This window comes from Triturus cristatus, chromosome 2_2 (genome assembly GCF_964204655.1).
Source record: "Triturus cristatus chromosome 2_2, aTriCri1.1, whole genome shotgun sequence".
Lineage (NCBI taxonomy): Eukaryota > Metazoa > Chordata > Amphibia > Caudata > Salamandridae > Triturus > Triturus cristatus.
The window spans coordinates 620,629,397-620,648,448 of record NC_140582.1 but is presented as its reverse complement, the minus strand read 5'-3'; the positions used below and the strand labels follow the sequence as shown (position 1 = coordinate 620,648,448).

Below are 19,052 nucleotides of genomic sequence, written 5' to 3'. Positions count from 1 at the left end.
ACTCGCGCCCCTGCAATGCACTGCTGATGACGTCACATATTACATCATTCATGATATGGTCAGTGACATCACTGATGAAATCTCAAATGACATCACTGATGACATCATCCATGTGATAATCTTATGCACCTCCTCACACCCTAATATAACCTTTGATACATCCACTCTAAAATACAGACTACCATTTTCGAAATTAAAGACACACCAAAACCAGTTACTACATACCCACTCACTGATTCCTAGGTCTACATACAGATTTACTCATTCACCCAAACAGTCACTCATACATGCAGTCACTCATCAATATAACACTATCAGAAACACTCCTATACAGACACTCATACACCGTCACTTACCCATAGAGCTACTTACACACATAGTCCGTCATGCGAAGAATCAATCACCCTCCCATTTACTCACCTACACAATTATACTAAATAATTTCTGTAAAGTTTAAATATGTTTTACATATATGTATGACAAGGTGTATTGAAGAATGAGTGGGTGTATAAGTGTCTGAATGGATGATTTAGTAGGTGCGTGACTGACCATATAAGTGAATGATTAAATGTGTTTTACTGAATGTATGGGTTAGTGACTAAACTGTGGGAATGTCTGTATCAGTCTGTCAGTTGGTGTGTAAGCGGCTGCATGAGTTAGTGAATAGCTACATGAGTGTCTATATGGGTTACTGATTGGTTGTCTGAGTATCTGTATGGGTGTCTGAGTGTCTGTGTGGGTGGGTAGGGCTGTGCGACTCTGTGCATAGATGTGTGAGTGGGAGATTCACTGGGTGTATGGGTTCAAGAGTATATCTGTGTAGGGCTGTATGGGTGGGTGAGTGCGTGTATGGGTGTGTTGGTGAGTGAATGGATGTGTCTGTGGTACATTTGTGAGTAACTACTAGGCCTGGGCCAAAATTCCGTTCCGTTCATGGAAATTGCGATAATTTGGCATTTTCGCGTTCCGCGGAAAGCGCGAAAATGTCAAAATTTCCGCATTCCGCAGCTTAGCGATAATTTGTTTCTTGCTCGCGCTGTAAAAAAATACATTCTTGCGTGCGCGCGATCGCCTTACCTGAATCCCCGCGTTTGCTGACAAGTTTTCCCAACCCGGTCGCGTTCTCCACGAGATATTGGATTGTTGGTAGCCATTTTGCGCTGTCTCGCAACTGTTTGCGCTCGCATTGTCGCGCGATGACGTCATTTATTGCGCGAACACGTCATTCTTCTCACGATCATGCACCGCGCGAGTATGAGAAGATTGAGCTCTTGAACACGTCATTCTACATCGCGAGCGAGAGGGTGAGGATGCAGGCACGTCTAATCGAACGCGAACAGAAGAAAGAGACCCCGAACATGTCATATCCAACGCGATAGGGACGAAGAGAACGCGATCATGTCATTTTCGACACGCCGGCAGAAGTAATGTGAAGCTCGAGAACTCGAACATGTACATTTTCAATTTGGAGAGGAATATCAGCTCTAGCAGCATGAAACCTTCTGCAAATGCTGATTTTGGATGAAAACAACTCCTTACATTGACATTTGGCTGTCCTTTTTTGTGCAAGGAGTCCTTTTTTAAAAAGGTGGAGAGAGGGAGGAAGTGACACAGAATCTCCAACTTCCTGTTCCTGTCCAGCAGGCTCCTCCCAGTGCTTTGTCCATCTCCTGCTCATTCTGCCTTTGGATTTGGAGCTGGAAAGATCACTCTTTTTGTCTGCTGCATCATTGCAATTGGATTTGAGGATTTTTGGAATAGGATATTTTACAAGTAAGTGGTTGTTGTGTCTGTTTGATTGTGGGCATTGCAGTTGTTGTAACTACAATTTATTTTTGATAATTATCATCATTCCTTTTTTTTTTTTTAAATGTGTGGGTAGTAGTAGTAGGCCCGAGCTAGCCATGGGCATGGCCTCATGGGTGTGTGCATGATGAAGCAACTGTTCCTTTTGGTGTTTTTTGAATGTATTTCATTTTCAAGCACATTTAGGGCATGGATGGCATTGGATTGAGTTGGGGAAGTGTGCTTTTTGGGGGTGGCCTTTCTGATGTTGTTGTACCTGGCCATGTGGCTGGTTGCCATTTTGAAGCCTAGGCCTGCAAGCTTGCCTGGCCTTGTCTGCCAACAGGCCTGCTTTCATCCACTAGGATCAGAGCAGGTAGCCACAGCTTTATTAATCTAGTGTTTTCTGTGTGGTCTGTTGAATTTAGACTTCATTTAGGGCATGGATGGCATTGGATTGAGTTGGGGAAGTGTGCTTTTTGGGGGTGGCCTTTCTGATGTTGTTGGGCCTGGCCATGTGGCTGGTGGCCATTTTGAAGCCTAGGCCTGCAAGCTTGCCTGGCCTTGTCCGCCAACAGGCCTGCTTTCATCCACTAGGATCAGAGCAGGTAGCCACAGCTTTATTAATCTAGTGTGTTCTGTGTGGTCTGTTGAATTTAGACTTCATTTAGGGCATGGATGGCATTGGATTGAGTTGGGGAAGTGTGCTTTTTGGGGGTGGCCTTTCTGATGTTGTTGGGCCTGGCCATGTGGCTGGAGGCCATTTTGAAGCCTAGGCCTGCAAGCTTGCCTGGCCTTGTCCGCCAACAGGACTGCTTTCATCCACTAGGATCAGAGCAGGTAGCCACAGCTTTATTAGACTAGTGTTTTCTGTGTGGTCTGTTGAATTTAGACTTCATTTAGGGCATGGATGGCATTGGATTGAGTTGGGGAAGTGTGCTTTTTGGGGGTGGCCTTTCTGATGTTGTTGGGCCTGGCCATGTGGCTGGTGGCCATTTTGAAGCCTAGGCCTGCAAGCTTGCCTGGCCTTGTCCGCCAACAGGCCTGCTTTCATCCACTAGGATCAGAGCAGGTAGCCACAGCTTTATTAATCTAGTGTTTTCTGTGTGGTCCGTTGAATTTAGACTTCATTTAGGGCATGGATGGCACTGGATTGAGTTGGGGAAGTGTGCTTTTTGGGGGTGGCCTTTCTGATGTTGGTTGTCTTAAAGACATGCTTTTGATGTGTGTGTCTGGTCACTGGTGTGTTGTTGGTGTGCAATGCATGCACCCTTCAGACCTTTTTGGGGCCTGTGAATGTTCGTATTTACATTTTGTTGCATTAAAAAGGCAGAGCAGTGTGCTTTAGCATGCATCCTTTACCTGGCTTTTATAGGCCTTTTGTCAGCTCCTGGTGTTCTGTTCTCCAGGCCCCCGGCTTGTTTGTGATTTGTGAGTGTCCATGTGGGTGTGGCCTTTTTGGGTGTTTGGACTGGGAGTTATTAGTGTCCTGCTTTTGCCATAGGCCTGCATGGTTTTCCTATTGGCTATTTGGCTTACTGCTTCCATCCATCCACCCCCTTTGCCAGCAGCAGCTCCATGGATGCTGAGATGCTCAAATAATTTAATGGCAAATAGGGTCCACCCCACTTCCATTACATTTGTATTTTGGTGGTTATTATTAACTTTCCTTTCCTTACTGAGAGTGTAGTGTGTGGCTGTACACAGTAGTATAACATAGCCCTAGTTCAAAAAAAAAAGTCATAAATGGCTAGACTATCTTTTGTTTGCACTAGTACAGTACTAAGTAACTGAACCACAACAACAAATGCAACATTTCACTGATGTTCTTCTCCTGGCTTATTTGCTTTTAGGTGCACAAAAGAAAGAGTAGGAGGTGTCATCAGCATCACCCGGCTACCCGTTGTACTGCCAGCCAGACAGAAGTCCTGCTGCGCATCACGTCCACGTGTGACCAGAACTTGTTATGCATCTGCATCCTGCCTGACATCTGAAGAAGATGGCCCCAAAGAAAGGTACCAGGTCCAGTACCAAGAAAGTTGCTTGTGAGAAGAAGGAACAGAAAAAGGAAGTGCCATTAACCACGACTGGTGGTGTGCCAGACAATGTCTTTTTTTGGCACCCAAAAAGTTACGCCTGCAGCAGCGTTGTCCGGGAACCAAGCTGGGAGCAGCACAGCGGTCCAACTACAGCAACCTAGGCACAAGGGCTTTAGTGTCGCAGAGGTAGCCAGTCTACTAACGAGCAGCGATGTTGAAGAAATGTCATTACCGCAAAGTAGTACACCATCAAGTTCAATGCAGGCGCAAACTCAGCAGATCAGTGTGCAGCCGCAACAAGAACAGCAGCAGCCGCCGCAACAACAACAGCAGCAGCCGCCGCAACAAGAACAGCAGCAGATGCCGCAACAAGAACAGCAGCAGCCGCCGCAACAAGAACAGCAGCAGCCGCCGCAACAAGAACAGCAGCAGCCGCCGCAACAAGAACAGCAGCGGCCACCGCAACAAGAACAGCAGCGGCCGCCGCAACAAGAACAGCAGCTGCCGCCGCAGCCCACCATAGTATTTGTTGCTCCTGATTTAGGGGCATTTCAGGAAATCGAGCTTCCTGCAGACAAATTGGAGCAAAGTGAAACCACTGTTTCAGAAGATCTATTGTCTTCCAGACCACCAGCAAGGAAAAGGAGGCTTAGTCCATCATCTTCTTCTTCAAGCCCCGCTTCTGATGATCGTGATGCCACTTGGCTCCCACCAGCTCAGTCTGAGAGTGATATACGCCACCAGACAATGCTTCTGAAAAGGAAGGTCCCAGAAAAACTTAGAGTTATGGAGGTAGATGTAGAAGATGGGGGTGATGATGTTGATGAAGACGAGCCAGTCATCACGCACATTACTCCCGCCCCAAAGGGATTGGAGACCAACATTCTCACCCTATCCAGAAAGGCTGCTACTGAGCGGGATGTAGCACGGATATCACCAACACAGGTTACACCACCACTACCTCCAGCTGCCATATTTTCCAAGGCCCGGCAGGGACCTACATCTAGCTCAACCATCTCAGTAGGTAGTGGTAGTAAAAGTCACAGTCTAGGTGCACAGGGTCACATTTCATGCAACCCCTCCAGTTCATCTGGTGTTGGAAGTGGCACATCCAGCAGTGCCAGAAAGTTCTCCTCCCCAGTTTGGGACTTATTTTCTGTTAGCGCCAAGGAGGAGAACATTGCTATATGCTCAATTTGTCGGCAAGGTGTTCGGCGTGGTAAGCTTGGTACAAACTATGGTACCGGAGGACAAGCAAGTCATCTAAGAATACAGTCGAAAAACTCAACCCATTGAAGTTGGTCAGGATGAATCAGAGAGCGATATTATTGCGGTGGCAGGTGAAGAAGAGGGAGGCATTTCTAGTCCTGTCCCCAGTAGTGCAGTGGTAATGCCCACATCCTCCTCAGTAACATCAGAGTGGCACCGCAGTAAGAGCCAAACTCAGAGTCTGGGTGAGACACCAAGGTGACCGGCGAGTACCTCAATGAGACAATCTGTGTCGTTGAGCCTTAGTGGGTTAATGAAAACAGCACCACTAAGGAAAGTAAGCCAGCCTACCATTGAGAGCATGTTTAGGTTGGAGGGGCAGTTCCAACGCAACCACCCAACGGCACGATTGTACAATGCGAAGCTGGCTAAAATGTTAGCGCTCGACCTTCTTCCTTTTTCATTTGTGGAAGGAGGGGCTTTCCTTGAATTTGTGTCTGCCATCTGCCCGAAATGGAAAGTTCCCAGCCGGTCCTATTTCGCAAGAATTGCTGTTCCGGCACTATATCATGATGTACTGGAATTGGTTGGACAAGCTTTGCAGCAGAGTGCTGTGCACAAAATCCACCTGACAACAGACATGTGTAGCAGTTGCCAAGCCACAGATTACATGTGCATCACTGCACACTGGATCTCTTTTGTGGGGGTTAGAGATAAACTATCTGCATGAGGTGTTGTTGACACAGCTGCGATTTTTGAAGGTACTCGGAAACATGCAACTGTAGCCATGTTCGCCATGGAGAAGTCTCATATGGCTGAAAACATTTTACACGAGTTTCGCAGCAAGGTTTTGGAATGGCTGCGGCCCAGAGGGCTTGGTATTGGTTTTGTTGCCACAGACAATGGCAGTAATGTACTTAAGGCCATGGAACTTGGTTCCTATTTCAGGGTTCCGTGTTTGGCGCACTGCATAAACATTATAGTTCAAGACTTTCTGAAAAAAGGACCCATAGTCAGCAATTTACTGGCCATCTACCGAAGAATATGCACTCATTTCAGCCATTCTTTTAAAGCTCGGAAGCAGCTGAGGATCATCCAACGTGAACTTAGGATGCCAGTCAAGGCACTCATCCAGGAGGTGGCAACACGTTGGAACTCAACGTATTACATGCTTGATCGTCTGTACAAACAGCACAGGTCACTCCACGAATATGTCTGGTGCAGAAGCAGGGATGCTAGTGTTAAAGGCATGAACCTTGAGAGGGATCAATGGACCCTAATTAAATGCCTGACTGAGATGCTGTCTCCTTTTGAGGTCTTCACACGTGAAGTCAGCAAGGAGGACTGTACAATGGGCCAAGCTATCCCATTATTGCAAACGCTAGACCATGAGCTGAATAATGTGTCTGAATCATACAAAGGTGTAGAGGACAGAAGGCAAGCCCATGACTTGGTGGAGAGCTTATCCCAGCGCTTAGCTGAAAATGTAAGGATACAAAATAAAATGTTGTCACAAGAACATTACATTTGTGCCACAATTCTGGATCCACGTGCAAAATTAGGACTCCTGAAGACATTCCTTGCTTTTTCCGACATTGATGTTGCCCACTACAAAAGTTGTATAGCTGAAGCAGCCAGTAAGTTGGAAAACGAAGGGCTGCTAATTAAAAGCCCGCAAGATAAACCCACAACAAGTACTGAAGCAGGCCATGCAGAATCAAGTGCAACTTCGTCGGCTGAGGGCAGTGGGTTTGGCTCACAATCACAACACTCACCATCACTATCGACTACAGAAACAATAACTGGATCATTAGGCCGAGTACAATCATTATCATTACAGGATTGGTATGTAAAGATGGGCCTTTGTAAGCACAGTGCTGATGCACAGAAAAAACAGCACAAAAGCTTACCAGCAGCAACCCTAAACATTGAGCGGATGGTCCAGGCCTATCTGGACGACCCAACAGAGGTGTACGTTGATCAAAACCCATTGCAGTATTGGTATAGGAAAAGGTCTGAATGGCCACAGCTCAGCAGGCTGGTGATAAGCTATCTGGCTTGCCCTGTCGCAAGTGTCTCTTCCGAACGTGTTTTCAGTGCTGCTGGTTCCATTGTAACATTGAGAAGGACCAGTCTATCTCCAAAAAACGTGGAGAGATTAACAATGATCAAAATGAATCAGCACTTCATACCACTGAATTACACAATACATGAATCAACGGAGGAAGATGAGGACAGCGGCTCAGGTGACGGAAGTATTGTGTCAGATGATTACCTACTACTGGCTGAACCCCCAGAGTTTGTGGACGAGCTATACTTCCCTGACAATTAGGCTCGCACTTACTGTCTTCCTCCCTTTTTTCCCCCTTTGTTTATGTGTCTGTCGTTCCGGTTATAAACTTGTGAATCACAACAAATCCATTACCACCGTCTTCTACTCTTCTAATTTAATATACAAGTTTCAGGTGTCTGCTATTTGACAGTACAGTCCTCCGAATCCAGCTCCTCCGCTCCATCATACTGAATCTCCTGCTCAATTCCATTTCCCTCATGAATGATGATTGGATGATGGTAACAACAAATTCAAACTTTCCTAGTCCTTCCAAAAGAAGTGGAGCATGAATCAGATGACTACTATAGCTATCCTCCTTTCAGAGCCGAGAGAGACTGGCCATTAACTGAAAATAAGATGGAACAGGTAAAGATTGATGCCATGCATTGGACGCAGAGTCGCAGACTGAATGATATAGATATTGTTGTGCATGAATTTATGTAATTGTGCACTGCCACTAATCAACTTTCTACAGAACACACTAAACTTAACTCAAGGTGAATTCAATTTTCCCCTTCTTACAAATAAGAAATGTGTACTTCTCCTGCAGCTTGGTGATACATTGCTTTTAATTCAATACAGGAAGGGGACTCACTCAATCTGCGCAATGAGTATAATTGACACAACAGCACCGTCCATCATGATGATGGCGAAATAGAAGGCCCGTTAACTTAAGATGAGAAGGAACAGGTAATGATTGATGCCATGCATTGGACGCAGAGTCGCAGACTGAATGATTTAGATTTTGTTGTGTTTATTGTGCATGAATTTATGTAATTGTGCACTGCCACTAATCAACTTTCTACAGAACACACTAAACTTAACTCAAGGTGAATTCAATTTTCCCCTTCTTGCAAATAAGAAATTTGTACTTCTCCTGCAGCTTGCTGATACATTGCTTTTAATTCAATACAGGAAGGGGACTCACTCAATCTGCGCAATGAGTATGATTGACACAACAGCACCGTCCATCATGATGATGGCGAAATAGACGGTCCGTTAACTTAAGATGAGAAGGAACAGGTAATGATTGATGCCATGCATTGTACGCAGAGTCGCAAACTGAATGATTTAGATTTTGTTGTGTTTGTTGTGCATGAATTTATGTAATTGTGCACTGCCACTAATCAACTTTCTACAGAACACACTAAACTTAACTCAAGGTGAATTCAATTTTCCCCTTCTTGCAAATAGGAAATTTGTACTTCTCCTGCAGCTTGGTGATACATTGCTTTTAATTCAATACAGGAAGGGGACTCATTCAATCTGCGCAATGAGTATGATTGACACAACAGCACCGTCCATCATGATGATGGCGAAATAGATGGTCCGTTAACTTAAGATGAGAAGGAACAGGTAATGATGGCAATTAATGGCATGCATTGGACACCTGATTCTGAGCGATTGGTCTTTGTGTTTCCGTTGTTTGTTTGTTGTGCACAAAGTGATGTCAAAGTGTACTAGTAATATATCTTTCTGTACACAATAAAGAATGACTGAAGTCAGTAATATTTATATTTCTACTCTTGTTGTGTCATAAAAATTTTACTTATACTGCAGGCTGATCTTCACAGTCAGTCAGTAAAAGTATCAGAGATGATGATGAAGTCAGGAGGATGTTTCATGAGGGGCATAAAACGGAAAAGCCTAAAGGTAAACACGTCAACAACATCCACAGCAGACCCAAATGTCTGTGTAGAAGTTGAATAGAGTGTAGCGGTGGGATGACTGCAGTGCATTGATTTTACTAACTTAAACTGTAAAATGCTATGTTTGGAATGGATAATGTGCTTTGCGTTTGTCCAACTCTTTGAGAGAAAAAAAAAAGGACTCTAAAGTGTTAACTTAGGATGTGCTACTGCTAAGCACTGTGGGCCTGCTCTCTCCTGTTACTGTTGAAGGTCAATGCTGGAAACAGACTAGAGTAGAGATGATGCATACATGCCACCTCGGAAAGTGTTCTTGTTGCACTACACCATAACTTGTGCATTTGTTTCTCAATATCCCCTTTGGTTTTCCCATCTACAATTACAGGCCGGGCCTTGCCCTATACTTTGGAAAACATTACAATGCATACTTACCTTACCAATTAATGAAAAAAAAAATTCCAGCCGGGCAGTGGCGAGTGGCGAGGCGACACACCCAAGATTGATGGACGAGAGGAGCAAGAGGAATGCCGATATGCAAATCCAGTCCACATTTTTTACCAGGATAACACAGTAACAGTATCCACTTTAATCTTCTTTTAAATATTTTGATTAATATTTTGTATACAATCTTTACAACAGTGTGTTCTTGGAGTTGTTATTATCATCATTAGGTTTGCTCTGTGTTTATGATTCTTCCCTACCAATATTTAAAATTTCTATTTGCTATCTGTAAAAGTATTAAGGCCGGAACAACAGAACAAGAACTAGAAGTGTATGTAATCCATTGCCTTTTTCTCCCTTAACATATGGATATGGTAGTCTTCAATTATTGTCGTTTGTTTGTCTATGTATGCATACTGTTTTTCTATGTCAAACCTTTCCCAAAAAAACCCTTCCCATCCATTCAACAAACCCTAACCCCAGTGCTTTAAATGGGAAAAAATAAGTGCAGGTACTCATTAAATCAAGCTAGGGGCGTGGCTAGTGGGCGGGGTTAGAGGCGGGATGAGGCATGATGATACTAGCCCATTTACATAGAGTATTCATTTTGCCCGTGCATTTCCTTTGATAGTAGCTTCAAACATCCCATATATGCAGATTAACAGCTGCATATCGTGATAACGAGTGGTGTGAATACCTGCTGGGAGCAGGCCCTAAATCATAATAGAAGGAGCTTTTAAATCAATACATTCAAGCCATCAACCGCACTATTCAGGCTAATTATGAGTGTGCCTCAGAATAAAAGAGATTCTGGCATACCAGCATTAATAATGAGTACTACGCCAGTTGCAGGACATACCAAAACATGTGAGAAAAGTATCAATATAAACAAAAAAAGTGTTAACTCATTACACAAAATAAAGACCAAACACGATATGTTAAGGTTTGCTTGTCTTGCAATATTTCCAGCTTCTCACTGTCATACTGTTCCTACTTGGTTGCTATTGGCACAATACTTCAAATATACACAGAAACAAGCAGACAATGCACACACAAAAGCATTCCACGCATTTCTTTAAAACTACCTCCTGCGATTGTCCACATTCTTTTCCTCTCTGAGCTCGCTTTTTCTCTCACACTGAAACATACACAGAAGCAGGCGCGCACACCAGGTGCGCAATGCCCATTGGGATCAAAGGGCTTCAATCCCCCTCCCGACCCCCTCCCCCCCACCACTCCATCGTGTGTGTCAGCCCGGGCCGAGACAGCTTCCCTGGCACACGCAGAGCCACACCCGAGTACTTCACAGGTCTTTAAAAGACCATTTGCATGTGCATGAGGCTTGGTTGTTTTTTTCACCCCTTTTAAGAGCCCCTGCAGCTCCACTCTGCCTATTGGTGGAAGAATTAGCCCCCAGAAATTTGCCTCTAGTTGCGCCTCTGGTGCACACGCACACACACACTCTACACTTGGGATCGTTACGGCACAACAAGCACAGTGTGAATGTGATTGACAGAGAAGGGCCAAAACAGGGACATCCTTTGCATAAAGCAGGAGTCGCTGCTGAATGGTTCAGCCGTTACTCACCTAGGAGCTGGAGATGCGCTTTGCTGTCAGAGGGCCGTACAGATCTGCTCCCCTCTGACTGCCTTGAGCTTCGCAGCACTAAAACCAATTAATTTACCTCCAATGAGTACCGGTACTCTCCTTAGCAGTGAAGAAGTGCCGGTACTCTGATCGGTAAAAATAAGAAGTGCCGGTACTCAGTACCGGTGAGTACCGGCCCATTTAAAGCACTGCCTAACCCTCTTCCCCCGGGCTGTGTGACTTATTGTCGAGGTGTAACTAAATTAAATGTACACCAATACTTAATCACACACTTGCCGGGGCGGATGTGGTGAAAGCAACACTACTTCAATTTCAAGGCAGAGCGATGATCTTCTTCTGCTTGGCCACCCATGAGTAGGATATTTCAGAGGTTATTTTTTTTAACAAAGAAACATATACCTCAGCATAAATTGCCGGCATTGATTGGATTTGTTTGTTGTCATTCCTCATATACAGCAATAACTGTTAGGCTGTAGGCCTAGTCAAGCGACTCGACACAACTATAGTTTGTAACTCTGTCTAGTAGGCTATCCTAACCACCATTCTGTTTTTTTGTCAAATATTTGAGCATATTATTGTTGCTCGGTAAGTTCTGTACTGTACTTCATTCAACTACTCCTCTAACAGTCTCTCAAAGGCGATTGACTGTCTCCTTTTCTTCTTTTGAAAATGCTGCCGCCCTGCCAGTGTCTACTACTACTACTATGCTACCACCACCACCACCCCAATCATGGCATGTACGAAAAAAGGAAGCCATCTTCACCATGCAGCCAGTGCTATGCCACAGTTGGACATAAACATCAAGCACCGGTAAGAGAGAAGTTTGGGGGAGGCAGAATTAATAATGGACATGTTGTCAATGATTTCATTTTCACACACCAGTACAAAGAATGCATAGACTAGAGGACAGACTGAAAGTACTAGAAGAACCAGTCAATGAGTGAGGTGTGTCGCATCTATCTGTTTGTGTCTTATACAGTCAGCCAATTATTGAAATCAAACACAGGCTATGGGCGGCCATGCACCAGCAAGGAAACAGTGTGATGTAAAACAGTTACCCCACCTACAAAACATTAACAACATTGCATGTAACATAGAAAAATATATTTAATTTACCCTAACAAAAATAAACTAAACCCACAAAAGCTGACCCACCCCCCTCCCTAACCCCAACCAATGTCCATAGAAGTCTGTAACGCCCAAACAAGTTCCCACCCACCCACCCAAACAAGAATTAAAAAAGGGGCAGAACAGGATGACAGGGACTAAGTGGTGGGCGGGACTCAAGGAGGACATGCATCTGGTGCATCTCGCCCTCTAAACGGGCGACGCGGCGTCTAAGGGCGCGGCAGTTGCAGCCACAGTGGGGGGGTGCCAGAGATGGCACGGTGGCGGCGGGCAGCCACCAGACGGTGGCGCCGTACCACTGGAGGGCGGTGGCTGGGGCCCGGGCCACTGGAGGAGGCTTCAACAATTGCAGCCGCAGTCTCCTCCTCCTCCTCGGCTAAGACCACCAGCAACCGGTATTCTCGCTGGATTGCCTCCAGCTTCCGGCGCCGTGCCTTGCCGGCCAACTCCTTCTGATTTTGTTTCGGAGTAGCAGTGTATCAAACAGAAAAAAACAAGACAATTGTAAAATATACTCTTAGAAAAACAGTAGGACAAGGTAATTATTTATACACATAGTGGCATGGTAGGGTAGCACTATAGAATAAAAAGTAGTACATAACATTTTAAATGTCGCCCGTCCTTCTTCCTTCCACCCGTCTTTCACTTTTTAGTTGAACAGTGCACCAGGTGCTCTTCTCCATAAAACTGTCAAAGCGGAGTTGAAATCAGATAGATGAGGCCATTGGTTACTCAATACTCCCGCTCCTATGCCAATTAAAGGGAATTCTCGTCTTCTAGTTCACTCTTCAAATGTCCCCAACAACTCATACTTACTTACGACATCGGATAGCGGGTGGACCCTCATGCTAAAAAGGGTAGGTGTCCCGTGGGGACAATTAATTAGAATGATGCGCCCGGCACAGTGGCGGGCGCATCCTGGTTTTTTTAACATTCTGGTTGGCTTTGCTGAAAGCAATGCTAAAATGTTGTGCTGCTTTTCCAAGCACAACATGATGGGCCCCGCACGGAGCCTGTCACGTTTTGCTTTGAAAGGCGGGGGGTGCCATAGCATAGGTAGGTACCCTCCATGGGGGCACCCAAGCATACTCTGCAATGTCTGCATGCCTTTCCATGGTGGATGGAAATGCCGCCACGCAAAGGCATTCCAAAATGCAGATTATATGGCTGGCGGTGTGTTCAGAGAGACACCACCGGCATATTGAACCCTTTTCCACCTGGTCGACATGTGGGGGGGTCTGAATATTTTCTACAGGGATGGCGGGAGGTTTGCCCCTGCGGTGTCGGCAGTGAATTCCAGCCGGCCCGGCGGGGGCAATCCGCCCACCGTCCTAATGGGGCCCTAAGTCACAACTGTACAGTATACATATACATACAGTACACCCTTGCAGTGAGTGTACTGTCAAGTTCAACAATAGATAAGGATTATGAATCTCACTTACCACCGCCTGCCACTGGTGCTGCCACTCCCCCTACCGCTCCCTCGTCGGTATCGGCAGCAACTGCCGCATCCTCGCCCTCCGCGTCGCCTTGTTCGCTGGCCCCGGCAATGGTGGTCGGTAGTGCGCCTTGAAAACATTACACATTTATTAGGCGTCATATACACCACCCCCCTATTGATCAGTAGCAAGGTTGAAAAATGAGTTAATACTAACATACATCACTAGTACAAATCAGGTAGTAGTAGAGTAGACACTAACAGTTATATATGATCATTGTAGCCTTTGCTTAATTAGCCCTAGCCATGCTACCATTTTACCTTTGTGTCTTTTATTTTTGCACATGTGACGTTACCTTGCAGCTTCTTAAGACACCTTTGAGCCCACATGACCTGCCTCACACTGCTACTGTCTAGTGAACTTACATAGACTTGGTGGTATTTGGTGTGGACTAACTTACACGAGTGAGCAAATTAAAGTAAGGGTGTGCATGTGAATTGCTTCCACGACTGAGAGGTTGGGTGTGTTATGTTCTGGGTTGTCTACTTGTTGGGTATCTTGGGGGGAGGGTTCCGAGACCTAATAGTTATGACAAGACAGTACTATAGTCAAGCAGTGGAATTGTGGTGGGTGCGGAATTTCTGATTGAGGTGTGCAAGGAAGGTCCAACCTACCATCACCAACATCCTATTTTCTGGTGCAAATGTCTGTGTATGTGCAAGATCCCTACAACAGTAGTATGTCCTATAGGGTATCATATCAAAATAGTAATAAATCTGGTAGGGCTGTTGTTGCTGTGAATTTTCAAAGCCTCAAGATAAATAAGAGTAAAAGTAGTACAAGACGACCCAACGGATTGGACTCAATGGCTCGAGCTACTGGTGAATATGAGTCTTATATTACAACCTTTCACAAAGAGTGGCACTGGCCAACTAGGCAAGACTAGCTACTACAGTACAGACAGACTGATAGTATGTAGTAGTAGTAGTACTCAGAGTCATCATAGCGGAGGCAGGGATAAGATTTTTGAAACCGTACAGATCGAAGGATAATTGGTGGTAAAAAAATAGCATTTGGAAACAATCAATAGTTCGGGAAAAATATGGGGCAGTAAAAGTTATGGAATAAGAAATATTATTAAAAACAAGAAGACTTACTGGGGCCAGCAGAGGAGCCCTCAGCGGTGTCCTCCTGGTGGTGTTCTGAGTGTCCCGCCGACTGCCCAGTCCCTGTCGGTCTGCCCCTGGGTGCTGATGAACAGGAAAGATATAAGAAAGAGACAAACATTGATGGATGGTGTCAAACAAATACAATATTTTTCAACAACGGTCAAAAAACACTTATGTAAACAACAATTGCAATAACTAAATTGACCGATCTCATCTGGTCAACAAGTAATATCGGGGGATTCGCAGTTCGACTACTTAAGTTACTATTTATCAACAGTAATCCAGTCTTCCATTCTGATTCCAGAATACTAAGTTACAACTAAGCCTAAGTACAACGTACCACCCAACCTAGCCCACCTATTCCAGGCATGCCAATTGTACATTAAGTATGCATTTCCACTGTATTCCTCAACAATGCATATGGTCAAATCATGGAGGACACAGGAACATGACTAAATTTTTTGTATACACCAAATTTGGGTTTGATTGATTGATGCTGATCTGCTAGTGCTAAGTAACTGCTAAGCCTACCACCACTCATTGAACAAACTAGAAAAGGTTCTAATAAAGACTGTCGTACTAGCAGCACGTCACGTAACTTAGTGAGGGGGCATCACGCATACCACTAACAAATTAGAAGCTCATACAAAGTACCTAAACCTAAGTATCAATCCGCCACTGTCTATTAGTGACAGGACAAAGTAAGGAGTGGACTAGAGTCACTGTAGCATTACGTAACTTAATTTCGTAAAGAATCACGCTAAGCAAGCACAAACGCAAAGCTGCAAACAAGTAAGATTAGTAGTAGCGCAGAAGAGCACCTGTGTCAAAAAAAATCACGGACTTTTAAACGTAATTAACCTGGAATGTAAGCAGCAACATTCTAGCTGGTTGGAAGAAAAAAAAGATATTCGCAATATATAACACAGAGCAGAAGAACAGACACAAAGTAGTAATAATTAAATAGGTACTCACCAAGCCCCGGGATCTCCACTCCCAGCTGGTCCAGCAGGTCTTGCTCACGGTCCAAGATGTCAGACCACCAGTGCGTCAGCTGCGCCTGGGTGCGCCAGACACCAGAGAAGCGTGACACTGCCCGGCACACCTTCCCCCACCGCTGCCGACGCTCACGGAGGCCGTACCCGGACCCAGGCCTGCAACCTGCTGCCAGGGTTGAGGGGAGGTGGCGCTGCACAAAGAAAATTAGTGCAGCCACCTCCACCTCCCCAAATAAGGCCAGTGCCTGCACCCCTTGTGGGCGCCGCCTTCCGCAAGGAAGGCGGTCGCGGCTCTGGCTGCGCCGGCGAACAGCCCTACCCTTGGACATGGTTCTGGGGACGGGGCGGGAAAGAAAAAGTAAAATAAATAAAGGAGTAAAGGAAATAAATAGCAGGCAATAGAAAGAGAAAAAGTAGCTAAAAAACAAAAAAAAAAGTAGACAAAAACCAAAAATATAGAAGCAGGAAAATAGTTAGAGAAATAATAAGTAATAAAGATCCAAAAAAAGTGGCTATAAACAAAGATTGAAAAGATTTTGGGAGGATTCAAAATCAGGCCCCAGAACCATGCAATAGAGTGAAAAACAAGATGGCCGCGCCCATTGCGACCACGTGCACAAGTTCGCGCGATATTTTCTCCCCGAGCAAGCAAAAAGCAACGCGATCAAGTAAAAGCGGTCGCGAACAGGAAATATCGACCGCGAACGGGCGCGAACATGCATTGCGCGACCCGTAACAGGAAGTAAGCATCGCGAGAGGGCGGGACAAGTGAAAACATGATGGCCGCGCCCGTGAGCAACCGCATGGGTAAGTTGGCGACCCGCGATCACGCACAAAATACCGTGAACAGGCGGGAAAAAAACTTCCGCGTCTTCGCGGTATTTCCGGCGTGTTTGCGGAGATTTTCAGCATTTTCGCGATAATTTGCAAAAGTTAATTTCGCAAATTCCGCCCACCCCTAGTAACTACATATGTGAAGGGCAGTATATGTGAGTGATGGAGTATATAAATGACTATTTGTGAGAGTGAGTGATTGTGAGAGTGCCTGTATGGATGAGTGTGTGCTTGTGTCAGTGATTGTATAAGAGAGTAAGTATGTGTTAGTATCTGTATGAATAAGTGTGGTGGTGTGTGTATAACTGTATAGGTGAGTAAATGGGAGTGTGATTGATTCTTTGCATGACTGACTAGGTGTGTGATTAACTATGGATGAGTAGCGGTGTGTTAGTGTCTGTATAGGTGTATGTGTGCATATAATAGTGCTGTATTAATGAGTGACTGCATGTATGAGTGTCTGTATGGGTGAATAAGTGGATGTGTGTGTAGACTTAGGAATCAGTGAGTGGGTATGTAGTAACTGGTACTGGTGTGTCCATGGTTTAGAAAATGGTAGTCTGTATTTTAACATTGGGTGTATCAAAGGTTATATTATGGTGTGAGGAGGTGCATCAGATTATCATGTGGATGATGTCATCAGTGATGTCATCAGTGATCTCATTTGAGATGTCATGAGTGATGTCACTGACCATGTCATGAGTGATGTGATATATGATGTTGCCAGCAGTGCATTGCGGAGGCGCGAGTACCTATAATGGCCGAATTTCTCTTGTACAAGGGAAATGTCCAACTAACTATAACGTGACTGAAACCTGTATTTTTTTCAGTGAATTTTTAAGGTTTTTTTAAATGCTGATTTCCAACTATAACTGTGGTTTTTAAGTGAATTTCAAAGGTTTTTTAAATGCTAATTCCTAACTATAACGTCCCTGAAACCTATGTTTTTTTTCAGTGAAATTCAAAGGTTTTTTAAATGCTAATTTCTAACTATAATGTCCAAAAAGTGCTTTTTCAAAATTTTTAAACTTTTATCAAAATAATGTGATGTTTTCTCCTTCTAAAATATGCATTTCATTTTTTTTTTTAAGTGGTTTCGCATACCGATCTTGTACCAGTCACGGTGGGTGCACAAATCCAAGAATTTTGCCCCCATATTGGTTGAGTCATGTACGATACGCATACGATATGCAAAGGGTGCACGGTTCTCGCCCCGCGCAACTTCACATACGTGTTTCCGGGGGTCACGCCAGGTGCGCAAATCTGCCGTAAATATTTTTGTTTTAAAAGTATATGCTTCTAACTTTATTATATGTATTATACCAAGAGATCTTTTAACATAATTGTAAATATCATATATTTGTAACTGGAGTAAAGATATAATATTGTTGAATATATTTTTCCAGGGTGTGCGCTGGTTGCGCGCCGGGTGTGTGAATCCCTTGTGACTTCAAAAGAAAGCATTTCATTGGTTAAGAAGCTTTTTATTTTAGAACTTAGAGCACCCAACTCAAACTTCTCATTCTTCCAACAACATCCTCAGGAGACACAGCTTTTGTGTTTGCTGCTCTTGTTTGTATTTTTTGGTGTTTTTCTTTTAAACACTACTAAAATGGCATCTTCAAATCCGCCTGAGAACATCCTGGGTGAAAAAGACGACTTGGAAGAACCAATGAAACAGCGCAAGGAGAGTGTCATGTGGGCCTAATTTTTCCATTCCACCAGGCGAAAAGAAGGTTAACGCAAGAAAGGTGACCTGTACTCTATGTCAAAGAATCCTATCTTGGGGCTCTGAGAAGAAATAATCATGCGGCACTTCATCCATGATGAAGACCCTGCAAACGATGCACGTTTGTCATCTAGCACGAGAACAACATTGTCGCATGCTGGAACATCAAGCACAGCAAGATAATGAGGTCGCAGGGCCTAGCACCTAGGCAGGTACATCTTCATCAAGCAGCAGACCGGACATTAGACCAGAGTTTGCTGGTCTTGAACAAAGCTGCATCAAATGTAAAAAAGTTATTTGCTATAGTGAGCAATCAGTAGATGCTATTGTTTTTGCAGCAAAAACCCACCATTTTTCAATTTTTTGTTGCAATGATTTTTCAATTGCAAAATGTTAGAGAACGTTTTCTCAGTTTTTTCTGTTGTTTTTGTAATTTGTTTTTAAAAAACAGCAAAAAATACAAAAAAGAGTTAAAAAAACACAAACAATTATAAATGAAAAAAGAAGAAAAAAATGGTTCTTGTTTGAACTGCCTATTTGGTTAAAAATGGACAAATGTGTATGTGTTGTAGGAATTGCGACAAGAGTAATATATGGAGAAGTGTATGGGTAGTGCAAGTGTGATTGCATGAGTGGATGTGTAGTGCCTGGGTTATTGTATATGTGCATGGGTACTGGCTGGGTGATTGGAG

The 19,052-nt window shown here is 44.3% G+C and overlaps 1 long non-coding RNA gene across 1 annotated transcript in view; it reads right to left on the bottom strand.

Moving 5' to 3' along the window:
* Positions 1-19,052, bottom strand: part of LOC146862585 (uncharacterized) — a 459,822-nt gene that overhangs the window by 393,468 nt on the left and 47,302 nt on the right. The gene's annotated exons all lie outside the window — the stretch shown is intronic.